Below are 18,198 nucleotides of genomic sequence, written 5' to 3'. Positions count from 1 at the left end.
GCGACCCACCTGTGGTGTGAACACTGCTGGACCTCGGGCCGAACCAAATACAGGAAGTTCTCCACATGTTTGAGCCACTGGGCTTTCGTTGTGACGTGAGCCGGGTGTTATATTGTGGGTTAACAACAAACAAGCCAATCCTGGTCCGTTGCATAGAGATTAGCTGTCTCCTTTACGTTTGAGCTGATGATTTTATAAATGCATAGCTGTCCTCCACACACAAATAGTGACATTACGGGCTTTTAGCAAACGGCTCCGTGAGAAAGGCTTTAATAGAACAGCTACGCAATTTCGCGTTAAAGCAAAGAAACTTCGCAAAGACGTGCATCGTTTATCTCCACATCTTGATAGCTGCGCTCTCCCTGTCAAGCTGGTTGTCGTGGAAACGTGGGGGTGGTCATGAGACGGTAAGAGCTGTCAGAGACCAATGACAGCGCTGACCGTTGTCACATGGTGTACGGTGCGGCATTTCGAATAAAGTAAAAAATATATATATGTGAACACGGACCGCACTAACTGAAAAATGATACAATGTATTTTGGTGCGCTCCGAGGCCGCACCACGGTGCGCACCAACATATGTGAAAACAACCTTAATTCAGTAAAAAGTGCAGTGCTGTCATCATAACAGTTAGCTCTTGGGTTGCTTTTGAACACAAATCCTGGTATCTGTGGTTCTTGGTCATTAACATTTAGCCATGTTTCAGTTAAACAAATACAATCAGCATTCATCAAAACTGTATGTGACAGGACACCCTGAAAGTGTGCTTTTAGACTTTGTACATTAACCAGTGCTATTCTGAATGTACCAAGAGATTTACAGAAAGTATACTTTTCCAAAGTGAATTTTGGCATATCTTTTAAAGCCATCTCAATTTTGTCATTACAGAATATGACAGAATCTTTAAAGTCCTCAATTATTAATCCGTTAAGAGATCTTACACGACTCAATGCAACATATGCCTGTCCTGCTGTAAAGATTTTATTAAGTGATACAACAGCTTTATCTACTGTGAGACCTTGCACTTTGTGAAATGTACATGCCCACGCCAATCTGAGTGGAAACTGCCTTCTTATGCCACCAGCATTAGTGACTTGGTCTTCTTGTACCTCAATTACAGTAGAATTTTGAGAAAACGTCTCACATGTTCTATGTCTTTGGAATTTTTCCAACTATTGGATTATCAAACTCCACATGAATAGCTGATGGGAAATCATCATTGTCTTCACCTTTTTTTCTGACTTTCACTAATGTGGACAACTGTACCAAAAGCTCAGTTGACAAGACCGTCAGCAACATCAATATTTTTCTTCAACATGACCCTTGCTCCAACACCCAAGGAAACACATTTAGACAAACATGAGTTGAAAACTTTAGTGTGGTATCCAACTTTACGTTCCATTCTTCCAGTTTTTGAATTTCTGATATAATCTTGAGCATTAAAGGGACACTTCATCCATTTGCATTAAGCTTTGTAAAATTAGAACTGCAGTCATGTTTTTGAATAGTCGTGCATCATTTCCTCAGTTGCCGCTGAGACAGGAGAAATACAGATTTCAGTGTTGCACTTCCTTCTTTCAATGATGTAAAAATCATCATTTTGCATCACTGAAAGAAGGAAGTCCAATATCTTTGTTGAGGGGGTGAGACTACAAACACCCCTTTTCTCTGTCAAATAGGCACCAAATTCTAAATGTATTTTACATTTTTACTACAAATATGACGCACTTTTTATAAAGATTAATGTTTCTACGGGTGAAATGCTCCTTTAATACTGATTGCTTCCGGACAACATTCGTTTAGTCTTTCAATGTTGTATTTGTCAACCTCAGCATTTGTAGCAAATATGTGAAGATCATTACATTTCTCCCCTGTTTCACATTTTTTCAACATATCAGTGTCAGTAGATGTAAGACAATCTCCTTTTTTACGTATTCTCAGACGATTTAACATCTCAGCAAAAGTTGCATCTTGTTGTCTAACAACTAGGGGTGGGAATCGCTTGGACCCTCATGAATCGATTCAGAATCGATTCTTGACGTACTAATTTGCATATCTGTGACGTCATTACGTCACATTTGCTCTCAAAGCCAGGTTAATGTTTGCGCTTTTGCTAGTAGTCTCTGAACTGTCATATACTGTACTTTAATGCAACTAAGGGATAAATAATGTCATTCTTATATACATATATGTCCTGTTTCTGTAAGACATTAAAACCAGTAGAAATAGTAATTAAACGTGACATAATAATTCTATATGTTAACCGGCATTAACTTTCACGAACTGACTAACGTTAAGCGTCTAATCATCATCATTATACAAAGTGATTGGCAGTATTACTGTATTTATATAATGCAGCGCAACCAGCGACTGAATAGCAAACTATGTGCATATTTTACAGAAGTATTCATGTTATATCTAAACAGTCAGCGGATGGTTTTGGGCAAGGGTGTCCAATAAGTAGATCGCAAAGGCAATCCCGGTAGATCACACATAAGTTAACTGCTGCTCCACCAGTGAAATTGTCATTATGGTCTTTTAGAGTAATTGTGAAACACGCAGGTCTTTTTTAAATGCTGCGCCTTCCTTCTCAACTGTGTTTTGCCAGGCCACTGCAGCTCAGTCGTCTTTAACTTCCAAAATTCACAAGGATGCGCATTCTTGCCTCATGCAGGAGCAGATGCACGCGCACTGTGTGTGTGAGCGAGCAAACGAGAGAGAGAGAGGCAGCGTAGCGCTGATTTGTATGCTTCTGATACAGTTGTAATTTTCTAGTTTGTTTCACTAAACCGCATCTTCGCTATTTTAAGGAGTACTCGACATGTACTCAAAAAGAATAAAGTAATGGTGACAGCCCTAAATTCAGTGTAAAAATGTATGCAGTATAATCCTAGAAGCATTTAAAGTGTTCTTTCTCTTCTGCTCTTTTAAGCTCCGCTATGCGCTTGTGCAGTGCGCGCTCTCTTTAGTTGTCCGTGTGAGCACCGCTCCCCCAGTTGAGTTCCGCCTTTTGGTTCTGATAACGTCACGTTATTATTTTGTAAACTAACATTTAAGAATTTAACACGTCCGAATCGCGATTCATCTAAGAATCGATTTTTTTCCCACCCCTACTAACAACTTTAGTTAACTGAGCAAGTTCAAAGTTGTTTTCCAATAGGTTTACTCCTTTTGTGTCAGAATAAAGAGCAGTACCCTTTACAGGCGGTAACTGATAGAAATCACCCACGGCAACAATGCTTACTTTTCCAAATAGAGATTAATCAGCAGTTTGTATTATTTGTATTATTGCCTTCCAAGAATGTATGACAACAGACGATGGTCAACCATAGAGACTTCATCAATAATCAAAATGTGTAAATTACCAATTTTGGCACGTAAAGAATTTATTTTGTCATCACTGAGTGGCTGATATGGCAATCTTACATTTGCACCAATTGAAAATGTGTTATGAATAGTTGAAGCACCAACATTAAAGGCTGCTACTCCTGTCAAAGCTGTTAAAAGCACTGTAACATCTTCAGGATTTTCAGACAGCTGAGATAACAGTCTGCAAGATTCATAGTGTATTGCCTTAATTAAATGACTTTTTCCTGTTCCTGCTCCACCAGTAATAAACAATCTTAAAGGTTCGGGGTTCTGTCCAAGCACTTTCTGTAGACACCACTTGCGGACTTTATAAAATATAGCTGATTGTTCCTCATTAAATGATCGCAGTAAATGTAACGCTTCATCTCTAGGCATTGTGGTGTGGTTTGTTTCTACAGTACAAATTGTCACGGCGTGGTAACGCCGGAAAGTGAAAACAAAAGGAGAACCCAAACGCAGACACGAAATACAAAAATAAACTATGATTTATTAATAAAGAACAGAAAATACCCACGAGGGGGTAAAACAGAATATAAACTAAACACTGGGGTAGGACACAAACTTAAACAGAAACAAAACAGGAACTTGAAACAGACACACGGAATACGAGGAAACTCTGACATTCAACAATGCACGTGCACAACACAGAGAACGCGAGGGCATTATAAAGACAGCACATCAATGGGGAACAGGTGAACATAATTAATCACGTAAGACACGAGTACATAAGGGAGTAGGGTGAAAGTGACAAGACACTGGGAACACGTGTCACACATACATGATGTGAAAACACACGTGTTCCCACGTAAACACAATGCTGCCATAGCCTTGCCCTCTAACATCCGACCTGGATAATAACCAAGACCATGACAGCCACAAAACACTGGGAACAGGTGGAAGCCACACAAACTATATGACTCCACATGCTCCCACACAGAACATAGTACTGTCATGGTCTTGCCAAATACAGTCAGACCTGAGTCTATTACGAAAGGTCTGGCAAGCCCATGACACAAATAGTTTGAGGGTTTCCGATCAGGGGATCTCTGGATAATCCGTAATTCGATTGTAATTATAAAACGAAAATACCGTTTTTCTGTTTTTTGTTTCAAGACGAAAAACCAAATAACCGTTTTTATTGTCAGAATCAAAAAAAGAAAAAACAATTAAAAATGGCCCGTTTTTCGTTTTTGGCGATCATTTTATCGTTATTCCTATTTGGACAAAGAATCTTCATTCTTTGAACTTCAGTCAATTCGTTTTTCGTTTATTGCAAGTAGTGCTCGCTGCAGAGCCAAATGGGCGGAGCTAAAGCTCCAGCTCCCCCTCGCTGGATCTAGTGGGCGTGGCAGCATCAAGTGCGCACTGCGCAGGCGCAGATAGAGTTTGTTTAAACTAACTGTACAGCCTGTATCAAGTACTCCGGAGTATTGCACAGTAAGTAAACGGCAATTTAAAGATAAACTGAACTTTAATATGTATATAAAATCTTAATCTTACCATTATCGCTGTCTCGACGTGATTTTCGGGAGTATATTGAGTTTTGCGTTAAACACTCGCTAGCTAATTTGCTAACATTCTCCCGTCCATCACAAGTTGTACGTAGTGTTTTTATTTTTATATTTAAATATTTGTTTAACCTGCACAGGTGCATCAGACAATACTTTTGCGTGGACAGGATCTTCTGCTGTCTATATCACTGTCTGTGCCTACTGTAAATAACCATTTACACGAGCTCTAAAATCATGCAGTTCAACAAAAAGGTATGTGTGTGTGAATTACCTATTTTAATTATACTGTGTGTGTGGAAACATCATGTTTGTTGAACCTTTATGTTTGTGAATGTCGACCTTGTATTTAAAACTAAAAACATATTGTTTATTTAATATTTTCTTGTCTTGTGAAACCTTTAGGATGTCTGAATTTAAACTACTTTACTTCAGTTGTTGTTGTTATAGTTTTTCTGCGTTACATTACTTTTGACAAGTTAAAAACATGCATATAAATACTCTTTATGTTGTGCTCTTGAGCAAGGTGATTCATCACGAAAGCTGTTCATATGCAATGCATTGTACAAAACATGTAAACAAGACAATTATGCTAATTTATTCTTTCTATGTTTTAGATTTTATCATCATCAAGCATGGTCTCAAGATTAGGCAATCCCCACTTGAGACCAATTTCACTGCTGTTACTGTACATCAACAGTAATCAGATGTGATAGTTTTATTACACATTTTAAAATGTGTAAAAATCCAGCCTCTGGACAACCTCCCATTGGCAGCACCCCACCTTCATTTCGCCCGGACATTGGAAGATGTCTGTACTGATTTTGAGGTACAGCTTTTTAACTTCTTGCTTGTAAACTTTTTTTAATATCTTTAGTGGAGTATTAAGAAAGAACAAAGTACACAGTTGTCACAAATAACTTACTGAGGGTCACTTAAGTAAACCAAGTGCACGTTTTTAACAAAACTATAAACAAACAGAAAGACTTAACTTAAAAAAAGCAATCCCTAGATGTGACCGCTGTATACTGTATTAATTGTATATCTAATTGTATTGTCTATAATTAACAGGGTGCCCCTCTACAGCTAGGAGGAATTGATTGTGGGGTATTTATGTTGATGGTAAGGGGTCTTTTATTTGCTGTACACCTGTCTCTGTGTACTGAACACAGCATTTGTTAATATTTTGTTTTTTTGTATGCACTCTATGTTATGACTGTGAGAACACATAAAAAAATGAACGATTTAGATTTTCGATTGCTATCTTTTACCAGTCTGACACACTAATAATCATGAAGTGGTGGTGCTCGGTTAATTTAGACATTTCCTCTGACAAAGTATGATATTGATAACTATACTTCTGATAAAACCTCCATTCTGTGCAATTCCAGTATGCAGACAATATATATAAATAAAGCAATGCATGCCTAAAAACATTCTAATGTTTGTCTCTTCCCACAGTCAAGTCCCACAACTACTCACCCAGGAAGTAACATATGCAGATAACATGAAATTCACTCCACCTGAGTCAGATGTCATGGAGATCACCCAGACATCAGAAGTTGTATGTAGAGGGAATGTTTATGTGCTGATTGACTTGTTTAACTTGTTAATGTGTGTATTAACCTTTTCTGTTTCATGAATTTGTTTATGAGCAGCACATCATTATTAAGTGTGCTTGCAAAAGCACACTTATTGTTCTTCTGAAGTTTTATTATCTTTTTTATTATTTTTCCCGGGTAGATTTTTTTGGCCAGCTCTAGCTACTAGACCGTTTGACACAGAGAGACCGTTCAAACTTTAAAATGTCAGGGCAGTACCGGTGTAAGTTGCTTGAGAAGATGAAGTCACAGATCGATGTCGTTCTTCCGCCATATTGGATAGAACACAAAACCTTAAAAAAGTTTCACAGGTCACAAATTTTGTCCAAACTTCACGAAAATCGACGTACACGATCCTTGGACCAAGCCTCACAAAAGTTACTAGAAGGATTTTTGATTTTCGGTAGCGTTTGCCCGTCACAGCCCAAACTAAATGTGCGTCGACGTCGCCAAAACAGGAAGTAGTTTATATCTCAGGAACCCTTTCACGTATTGGAACCAAACTTTGAACATGAATTTAATTCTCCAATGTGAGGATGCACAACATCAAAAGAACATTTTTTTTTCTAAAATTTTACGCCGCGAAACAGGAAGTAGTTTATATCTCAGGAACGCTTTCACGTATTGAAACCAAACTTTGTACATGAATTTGGGTCTCCAATGTGAGGATGCACAACATCAAAAGAACATATTTGTTTCTAAAATTTTACGCCGCCAAACAGGAAGTAGTTTATATCTCAGGAACGCTTTCACGTATTGAAGCCAAACTTTGTACATGAACTTGGGTCTCCAATGTGAGGATGCACAACATCAAAAGAACAATTTTTTTCCTAAAATTTTACGCCGCCAAACAGGAAGTAGTTTATATCTCAGGAACGCTTTTACGTATTGAAACCAAACTTTGTACATGAACTTGGGACTCCAATGTGAGGATGCACAAACTAAATCGGCGGCACCAGAGCAAGCACACTTTTGCAGTTCGTCCCGAAATGCATTTTCTAGTTAATTATATTATTATTGGAATTCTTATATAGCACACAGGACTCAGCGGTGATGAGAAACATTCAGCTGACCTGTGAGTGGGTAAAGGAGACCACTTGCTGTGAAGATGAGCTGGAAAAGATCTAAAGGATGATTCCATGTTGTCTATAACAATGTGGGACTTGTTTATAAACACAATGATTTATGAGGGTGAAAGGAATTAAGAAGAAATGTCGACTCCCTTCCCTTTTATATTTTAGAGAAGAGCAGGAGATATATGAGACAAAAGAGTTATCCATGGGTTTTGTTTACACAACAAAACCCTGTCTTGTGAATCTACTAGTGGGGATAGACTAATGTAAATATTGATTTTTTTTATTGGTTTTGTAAAATACCATTAAACTTTTGTGTGAACTATGAAGTGATGTGTTCTTGAAATAAATATATAATATTTATTATTGTATCTTATTATACCATTAAAGTGTCGTGTTCTTGAAATATTCATGATATTATTTTAAATCTTCTTATTATAACATCTAGATTTATTTTATGTTAGATGCACATTTTACTAAATTTGGGTTAATAGAAACCAATAAATCCAACTGTAGGACAGTGGAGTTTAACACTTGTAGGACACCTGAGTATGTGACTATTAAATTACATAATTTATCTTCTACAAAAATGTAGTTGAAGCGAATGGCTCACTAATCTCAAAGCACTTTGTATATCCTCTACTATGGGAAGTCACATGATTGATTTTAGACTACATGTCTGCTTATTCATAAAATATAGTATACTGCATAGCCTATCACATAAATGTTGAATCTATCCAAAGTTACAGTCAATATTCCATTTAAATTTGCAATATCATTTTTACATGCTTTCACATTTACATGCAATAAGGGCAGATTAGGTAACCTAATCTTATTTATTATTATATTTATTTATTGAATTAATGATGATTTGGTAATACAACAAGGTCGTAATAAACATTAGTAAATGCATAAGCTAACATGAAAAAACAATGAACAATATAGCTTTTCAGCAAGTACTATTTCTTGTTAATGTTAGTTAATGTCAATACAGTTATTTAGTTCATGCATTAACTAATGTTAACAGTAACAACGCTTGATTTTATAAATGTATTAGTAAATGCTGAAATAAACATGATGAACTAAGATTCATAAATGCTGTAGAAGTTTTGTTATTTGATAGTTCATGTTAGCTAATGCATTAACTAATCTAAACAAATACAACCATGTTGTAAAGTGTTATCGATCATTTAGATTAGTTCACAACCCACACGTTGTGGTGGACACAAATAAAGAGGGGTGCACAGATAGTACGCTTTCACTGGCAGGACAAAGTAGCACACCACTCCTTTCTCCCTAAAAGGGCATTGTTGTCACTTTTAGATATTTACATCATGGTTTATGGTGAGCCACATCTTTGAATTGTGGCACTACTTTTGTAGAATTGGATGATGTCAACTTGTGTCTTTAAATACAAATGTACATCATAATGTACAACAGTACAGTGTAGCAGGGCTCTGCATTTCAACTCTTTCACTTGCATATATGCCCTTAAATGATTTACAAGCAGTGGGTAAGTGAAGACTAAAACCTACTGTAAATGTTATAATGTTAAGGTTATATTATACTTTTATACATTTACTAGTTCCTGTGGCTTACCATAAACAATGATGTAAATATCTGAAATTGACAACAAAGCCCTTAATGCATTTATTAATGTTTAATACGACCTTTTTGTATTACCAAATCATATAATTAATTTGATAAATAAATATAATAATAATCTAGACTATACCTAATCTGCCCCTATTGTATGTAAATGTGAAAGCATATGCTGTAAAAATGATATCGCAAATTTATATGGAATATTGACTGTAACTTTGGATAGATTCAACCTTTATGTGATAGGCTATCAATATATACTATGCTCCGGAGTACTTGATACAGGCTGTACATTTAGTTTAAACAAACTCTATCTGCGCCTGCGCACTTGATGCTGCCACGCCCACTAGATCCAGCAAGGGGGAGCTGGAGCTTCAGCCCCGCCTATTTGGCTCTGCAGCGAGCAGCACTTGCAATAAACGAAAAACGAATTGACTGAAGTTCAAAGACTCTCTTCATTCTTTGTTAAAAAAAATGAATAACGATAAAATGATCGCCAAAAACAAAAAACGGGCCATTTTTAATTGGTTTTTCGTTTTTTGATTCTCACACAAAAAACAGTTATTTGGTTTTTCGTTTTGAAACAAAAAACAGAAAAACTGTGTTTTCGTTTTATAATCACAAACGAATTACGGATTATCCAGAGATCCCCTGACCGTTTCCTGTAAGATCTGGAATCACTTCTCGAGTGTCATCTTCATCAGGTAATACTTTATTCTTCATTATTTCAATACATTCATGACGTTGTCTTTCGGTTTCAGGACATATTCCAGCCCAAGCATCATCTAAATCTATATCCTGCTCCAAAAGCTGTTTAGCTTTTTCTATTTTGTCAATTTCCTTTTCAAACAATTCTCTGTTGCCATCAACAATTGATTTAACTTTATGCAGTGTACAACCAATTTTTATGAAACCACTGCTGTAAAAGTCCTCATAAGTCTCATAGAGTCTAGGCTTTAAAGAGCACCTATTATGGGATACACGTTTTTAAACATCCTTTTGTGTGTAAGTGTGCATTAGTACATGCTAACGATATTCAAAAAGTACATACCTCAAAGAAAACGATGACGCGAGTTATCGTCTCTAACGTTCGAGGACTACAAAAAACACTCGGATTGTAGGCAACAGTTTACTTCCTGGGATTAGTGACGTAGATAAGACCAACATTATCATAGTTCAGCCCTCTCTGCTTTGCTTGGGTACGCCCTCAAAGACGGGGGTGGGGAGCGCCGAGTCAGAAGAGAGCTAAAATGGCGGAGGTTGTGAGTCCCTGCTTTGACTCTGTTTGCAAACTCTTGTTTCATTGTTTAAGCGATTAAATCTCTCGAGTAGACGCTGTCTCTTTAGATGCGAGGGCAAAATAGCACTTTATGGACTTCCACAGAGGACATCATGTTTAATACGGTTCCGGAAAAATCCAGTCAGAAGTTGTTCACAGAGTTTTCACAATAACTGCTTCTCATGAACCGAAGCTGGATTTGCACGACGTCTCCTCTTGAAAGTTGGATTACTGTGCACTTCTGGATCACAGGCTGTAAGTATTCACGTTTATTATTTGCCTTTTACTGTACGTTACGTAACCGGTAACCGGAGATTAACATAATGTGCGTGTAGAGCTAAGCTTGCAAGCTAATTGTTTTGTGTTGTAATACTGTATTTCATAAACAACGTACCATATTTACACACGTGTATGTTGAATTATGCAGACTATCGGTTTTTTTTATCGATGTTGGTTTAGACATGTTTACAAACTTGCTAAGTTGCTAAGCTAAATACAAATACAAATGCCAGCTAAACTGTTACCAGTAAAATTTGTTCTCATGATCAAACTCAAGAAACTCTAAGTACAGATGATTTGTTTAAAGTTATATGTATTTTACTGTTGTATTTACTTGAAGCTTTCTTAGATTTTGAAACGAAGTAAACACGTAATGTGTGTTGCTAATGTTGGGCCATGTAATATGTAATACATTTACGTTTTAATGAATAGTCTAACGATTTATAGTCGTTGTACTCTATTGTTATAATCCCACCCAGCACAAGACGTCATTTAGACGTTGTTTTTTGGGCTAAATCACATCGGCCCGTCATGACCTTCATTTAGTCCAAAAAAAGACGTTGAAATATGGTCTTTGTTTGGTCCGTCTAATTCAGTCCAAATTTAGCCTAAAATTAGACGTCTTTTTCGGACCACTTTTCAACGTGTCTCCATTCAATAATAATCCAGACAAAATATGCATGAATGTATACGCAGAAAAAATAAATACTGAGCACATTGAACCATAATGAAACACATGCTTTGTTTAAAGTCTATTAATATTTCTGTTTATTTTAATTAAATAAATATGTTAAATGTGCTCTAAACAGGTCATTTTGGTCCTGTACAGCACTGATAGAAGCACTTCATTTTCATCTTTTAACAAATATCTTTATTTTCTTTTAATATGATATTATTGGCAGAGGCGCGCGACCATCTCATGCTTTGTGATCACGTGATTATTCAACCGGAGACGCGCGTTGGGGATTTTCTCCTCAGACAAGTGTTTCTGTTTTGTGGTCGATTCTGGGGTAAGTTTCCTTAAATTCGTTGTTACTTTATTGAAATTAGTTCACAGGGATGTTAATTCAGTTGTCAGTATATGTCGATACGACTAATAAATGATCAATTTGAATGTTTATCGTTTGTTAGTAATGTTAGCTCGAGCGCTGTCAGCTTGACTGAGCTCGTCGCGCAGGTGTGAGCTAATGGACATCTTTTATTTGTCTTTATATCTTCTATATAATCGTGTTATGCTTGTTTTTAAATGTATTTGAAATTGTTTAGTTAATTATAATGCAAGTTTACTCCAAGTATTGTAGTGTGGGCTTTTTTCAGTTTACGGCTAGCCTGATTGAGCCCGTGGCACAGCTGTGAGCTAACAGTTAACGTTAGTGGATATTTGTTTTATATCTTTTATAAAAACGTGTTTTGAAACGTTTTTTCTTAAGTGTATTAAACAAATTATATCGCAAGTTTACTCCATGTATTGCAATATATGTGTGCTTTGTTCAGCTCCCTATCAAAATTACATTAACTACTCTACTTTAAATGTTAAAGGCCATTCTGAATAAATAACTGTTGTATATTTATTGTTACTTCTTTTGTTGTGGTTTTCCTTTTAATGTTGTGGTTTTCTTTTTCTTCAAATAAACAATCTTCAGTCTTAGGTTTTGATTTCAAAGATGGACTTTATTGTTAGCGAAATAAAGCCGTGAGGAGATCTTGCAAGATCCACTGGCTTCTTCTGGCATCATGGCTGATATATATATGCTTTGGCTCCCTCCTCCCCTCCTATTTGCCCCTGGGCTATTCCCTTTGTGTCCGACATTACAACACACACCTGTTCCACACAGATGGCTTTTATAACTCTTAACACAGATGGCTTTTAAAACATCTAACATATAAGGCACCACACAGATGGCTTTTATAAGGCATAGTAAACTAATTCAACAGATGGCGTTTATAAGGCATAGTAAACTACTTCATAATAAAAATGCATAGTTGGATTATAATGGTAAACTCATGATGCACATTTAAAGATTAAAATAAACTTCTTCATAATCCCCGCTCTGAGGCTTACCTAGCCTCAGTTTTCCTGTTTATTTATTTTAATCCGGAGTGCTGTTTCATAATTTAGTGTTTCAATTATTACTTTCTTGTGACTAAAGAAAGCCACCATACATTACCAATTACCAAATTACGCCACAGCACTTCGAACTATGGACAATAAGAGCAAACCTCTTTCCATTCTTGTTTTGTCTTTGAATGTAACAGTAAAAGAACTTAAAGCCCCTCTTTATAAACAGTTTAAAAATGTGTGCAATTGGTTCTGCACCTGCTGTTGGTTGTCACAGTTATGTAGAATATATTGTAATAGTTAAAAGGAAACAAAAATAAAAGCAAAGAAACCAAAAAGCAAATAAAACAAAATTACTGAAAATAAAAACAAAAAGTAAATCATTCATAATACGAAATATTTGTTTCAATACAAATACAGCTTATTCCTCTTCTTCGTCATCATCATCATCATCATCATCAAAGGTTCTTGAATATTATCTACCCGTTGTGAATTCAATACTATTTTGTAACGTAAGTTCTGATACCATTCTTGTTGATTTAAAATTAATTTTTCCATCCTCCTAATATTTTAACTTTTGTTTGATTTTTCTAAAAAGATACCTACACCTTATTTACCCACTAACCTCTAATTAAAATTTATTCAGTATATGTTATCATGTATTTCTAATGGCTGCATCTAGTTGTTATCCTAAGATAAATTAATGCCTTATTTGTAAACTTAATAATCTACTTTTTGATTGTAGTACTGTACATAATTTATTTATTCTGTATTTTTATTCTGACAAAACTTTATTAAATTCCTTGTTTAGCTTAATCCCATCCCTTTATCTAATTTGTTACCCATTTGGTTGATCAACAGAATCTGCATATAATTTATGATTAATTGTTTTGTTCATCCTTTTATAAGGACTCTAAATACCCTTCTTTTGTAGTGATTTCCTGTCTCCATCATATTTAAGTACTTTTTCTCTCCCTCCTAATGATAACGAGGTCAAGCATTTTCTTTTTCTACAAATCCAAAATAATTCTCCAATCGATATATTTGATCTTCAAATACATTGTATATGTTCATTGTATATGTTGCTCTGATTTGATTATAATATTCTTCTAATAGCATTCCTCTTCTCACCTTACACCTTAAGCTAGACTCTTTGATGTCTTCATAATATATCTAGTGTTTTATAGTTGATTCATTCAAGATTCCTGTTATAAAGCATTTCATATTGACTTTTCTTAAGTCTATAATTCCATAAGGTTTGCATTTTCTTTTACTGTATCATTCTGAAATTTCTATCCTTCCTTTTCCTATTTTCAATGTTTTGTTAATATACCATTGACACCAATTTCCAAATGGTGGCCTGCAAAATGTATTTTTAAACTCAGATTTTCCCAAATGACCTAAATATTATCAAGATAAGTTGACCTTAACTTTTTCTCTTATCCATAAGAATTCTTGTTGAATTTATCACCCTATTTATGTGGACTTGAAAATGTTATTGCATTATTGAAATTTAGTTTAGTTTAAAGCCTAAAAAGCAACTTTGTAAACATATTTCCTTAACTCTAAATATTTCCCATTTGTATCATTTGTTATCTTTGGAATGTTTCCCATAAAATGTCCACCTTATGTTCTCAGTTCAATGTCTCTATGTTTTCAGTCTTTCTTTCAGATTCTGTTCCTTTGAGATTGTTACAGATCTTTCACTGGGCCTCGTTTAAGGCAAAAGTCCATCGCCAGGCAGTTTAATTGACTGTAGCAATGCAAATTTTCTGTAGTAATCAGCTTCGTTCTTTAATTGACTGTAGCAATGCAAATCTTCTGTAGTAATCAGCTTCGTTCTTTTCAATTCAATTTCTTTTGACAATTTCTCTTTTTCACTTCTTCCTCTCGGTGCTCAAAACTTTGCTCTCCATCCGTCGGTATAATTGAATTGCTTTTACTTTGATTTGGTTTTGATGTTTCTTCTTTCATATCATGGCATTCTTTCTCCTTCTCTCCTTCCTACGAGCTCTGATGCATTGGTTGCTCCTTCCACTTGGACATTCTGGGGTTGCTCTCATCCTTCTGTCTCCCCCAGTTTAGGCCCCTGTGGCCATGTTTAAGCTTCTCCGATCTGTCGACTCTCAGATAAGCAAGATCATCTCGCACAATGAGGCATGTTGTCTCTTCTCCTCCTCATTCACTCCTTTTATTTTCTGTACACAAATAGCTCAATAGATAGACAATTAGTTTCTTCATATAACACTTAACTCCATATTTCCTCAATACACATAGGTCGATTGGCGAATATTTCATGCAGTGTTAAAGGTGTACTTTTGTTAGTTTACATGCTCATTAATACAAGGTAAAACATCAATTCTGTTAAGATTAATATTTTCACACATTTTCTTAAGTATGGCTTTGATGATAATTCCTTTTCTATACCTTTTTATCTACCATCCCTTGCAATTATAGATGAGTCAAATTTTTCTTCACTCTTATCCGTCAAATCAGTTTTTTCGTTCTTATCATAACTCAAAATCTTCATTCTTATCACGAAACAAATACTACATTTTCATTCCACTTATTCACCCCATGTACATCTATGATAATAATATTTATGACTGAGATTTTTCACTTCTAGCTAAAAAGATCTCCTGACACTCTGAGGCCCTTTTTATCTTCCACATCTGTTTGCCCGTGCCAGCTACATCAACTGTTTTCCTGTGAGTCTATTATTCAATGACAACCAATCACTTGATCAACCATTTAGCGTTAATCAACCAGACTAACTTTTCAGCATGTTGGAATGGCGGTTCATCCATTCTATACCTGTATAATGTTTTTTCCTCATAAGTAAATACCTAAATGCAAGTATCTATTTCTTATCCAAATCAGAATTCACAGTAAAAATGTTTATCAAATGGAGAAACACTTGTCAGCAAAGTATGTAGTTTTTGGAACATCAATCTTTTCTTGTCATTAATTGCTCTTAAATCGTAGACTAGATACAATTTAGATTTATTTGCTTGAAATGCTAAGTTTGTTACAATCATTTGTTATTTCTTTTCTCTATTCTCACAGCTTTTTCTTGTTTACCTATGGTGTTATTTGAATTTATTTATTTTATCTATTTTATTTTCCTTTCCACCATAGCTGTTCTATGCCATTTATATTTGCTTTTTAGCTTAGTACCATCATTGGAGTTCTAACTTCCTCTGTAGAATACCAAATTTAAAAACCCCAAATTTTCATTATGCATTTCTTCCTGTCAGATTAATAGGTGTCTGATTTGATTTCAGAAAAGGTAGTCACACCTAACAACATAACTTCTTGATCAGCCTTTAAATTTGTCTAGCTGATTTTCTCAAAAAGATTGTCTGTGTCCCTATAGTATCAAGGTCTTTACTAAACATTGAACGGCTGTTTACTCTTTCCCCTTTTTCACTCAACGGCTTGTATGAAGAAGCAAAAGTATAGTCCAGTTTTTCTCTTGTCTCCAAGAACAATATTGTCTTTGTTGGTCTCCTTCTGGATTCCACTTAGTCTTTTTGTTGTTTGTTTGTAATTGTCTCTTGAACATATGTGCAGTGCCCCCTTCACTACTGCTTGAGATCAGTTATAGTCCCATTCAAATACAGTAGGATGTGTCCACAGCTTAGTTTATGAGTTCTCCTCTTTTTGCAACTCCAACACTTTGATGTCACACACAGTGTTTCATTGTCTTTGCATCGCCAGCTTTTATTCACTTTCTTGAATGTCAAAGGATCAGAGCTTTCAGCCTTTCAAGGTTTAACTTAACCCATTGCAAAATATTGCCTTTCAATTTAAAATAAAATTTATTTTGTGACCACCTTCCATCATCAGATGAAGACTCCTCTTTATTTTGTTAAATCCTTTTTTTTATCTTTATGTAATTTATCTGTGCCATTCACCTTTTAATAATTTTTCTGTCTTTTTTAATTTTTCATCTTTATTTCCACCTTTAATAACTTGGTCTCTACTCTTTTTTCTCTAATTTGTTATTTCTCTTTCAAAGCTTCACCTCTGTCTTTCTGCTAGATTTTGCTTAATCCCACAATCCCCTCGAGCAATGAGAGTTGACCTTTACATGTCAAATCTGGTGACCGTTTGTTTTCCCCTCCCTTTCTTTCTCTCTCTCTCTCTCTCTCTCTCTAAGCATTTCCTTGATTGTTAATTATCTCCTCTTATCTTCAATTTAGTTTATATTTTTATTTAGTTATATTTCTTCTCACACAATGCCACATCAAATGTTTCCTCATTTGAACATCCAATTATTCTATTTTCTAATTCTCCACACAACAATTGTTTAATCCTTATTTTTCCATTAATGTGACTGCCATAATCTTTTCTTTGCAATATAACACACCTTATATTTTATAATTATTTCTCATTTAACCACTTCACAAACTTATTGTTTTTATTTGTCCAATTTATATATTCTCCAAATAATTACTTAGATTTCCAATGTGTCTTTAAAATAAAATGTCCTTTATAATATTTTGTAATGTTTTGTCAAATAGAATCAAATACCATCACCAACATCTGTCCTTTTTTGGACAAGCAATCTTTTCCTATTGAGCACATTATGCACATATTTTACTCAATCATTTAAATGAATTATTTAATTTCTAGAAGTAGCTGTATACTTCACTGTAATAACTAATATTTTTGGCTACAATACCTCAGAACCACACTGTCTTCAAATCTAATCTTTAATACCCAGCATTTATAACTGTCTCTTATCCATACCCATATTCACATACTTTCAAACTTTATCCCCTTTTTTATAGTTTTAAACAATCTTCACTCCTGTAACACAACACCTCTCTGTGCTCTCTACAGAGCAACAGAAGAAAGACACACCCACTGCTCACTCAGCCCCCACTCTTTCCATCTCATACATTCACACACAGACTCTTTATATCACAAACACATTACATCCTCACACAAATAAAATAAAACAACTCTATCTAGACTACCTGGCCAAGTTCATCATTCCACTTCACTTCCATCAACGTGGAAAAGATTCACTTACACAATTTACCAATCCAACATGACAAATAAAACAAAAACAATATCTCTTGTCAGCCCGGGCCTTTCAAAACAACAAGACAAATAACACATAGATTGTATCTGACCTACAGGATTTAAGTACTCTTCTCTCCGAACCCCAACGTGTCTGCCCTGACACGGTAACACTCAGGTTCGCGAAACTTCTTAGGCATTTTCTCAACTTAACATTAAATCTTTATCCAAGACACTCAACGACAAAAAATAAAACTCATTCACACAATAAACCATCATCTGTCATAGCCCACATTCCTTTTGAAAATGAAACCCTTTATTCTTATCATTAAGTCTAATAATCTTTAATTTCCCCTTTTTATTCTTAAATTTGGAAGAGCATTTGTGATTTGACCAC

The 18,198-nt window shown here is 35.3% G+C and overlaps 2 long non-coding RNA genes across 5 annotated transcripts in view; both read left to right on the top strand.

The window, feature by feature from the left end:
• The first annotated feature begins 10,115 nt into the window (after window positions 1-10,115).
• Window positions 10,116-18,198, top strand: part of LOC135734359 (uncharacterized) — a 32,264-nt gene continuing 24,181 nt past the window's right edge. The window contains exon 1 of the long non-coding RNA XR_010527297.2: window positions 10,116-10,687. This is a non-coding gene — a long non-coding RNA (uncharacterized lncRNA). The remainder of the gene's footprint in view (window positions 10,688-18,198) is intronic.
• LOC135734420 (uncharacterized) overlaps window positions 11,647-18,198 on the top strand; it is a 29,722-nt gene continuing 23,170 nt past the window's right edge. For all 4 annotated transcript variants that reach the window (XR_010527327.2, XR_012336996.1, XR_010527326.2 and 1 more), the window contains exon 1: window positions 11,647-11,721. This is a non-coding gene — a long non-coding RNA (uncharacterized lncRNA). The remainder of the gene's footprint in view (window positions 11,722-18,198) is intronic.

The sequence above is a fragment of the Paramisgurnus dabryanus genome, chromosome 7, assembly GCF_030506205.2.
Source record: "Paramisgurnus dabryanus chromosome 7, PD_genome_1.1, whole genome shotgun sequence".
In the NCBI taxonomy this organism is placed as follows: Eukaryota; Metazoa; Chordata; class Actinopteri; order Cypriniformes; family Cobitidae; genus Paramisgurnus; species Paramisgurnus dabryanus.
This window is presented reverse-complemented; position numbering and strand designations above follow the sequence as displayed.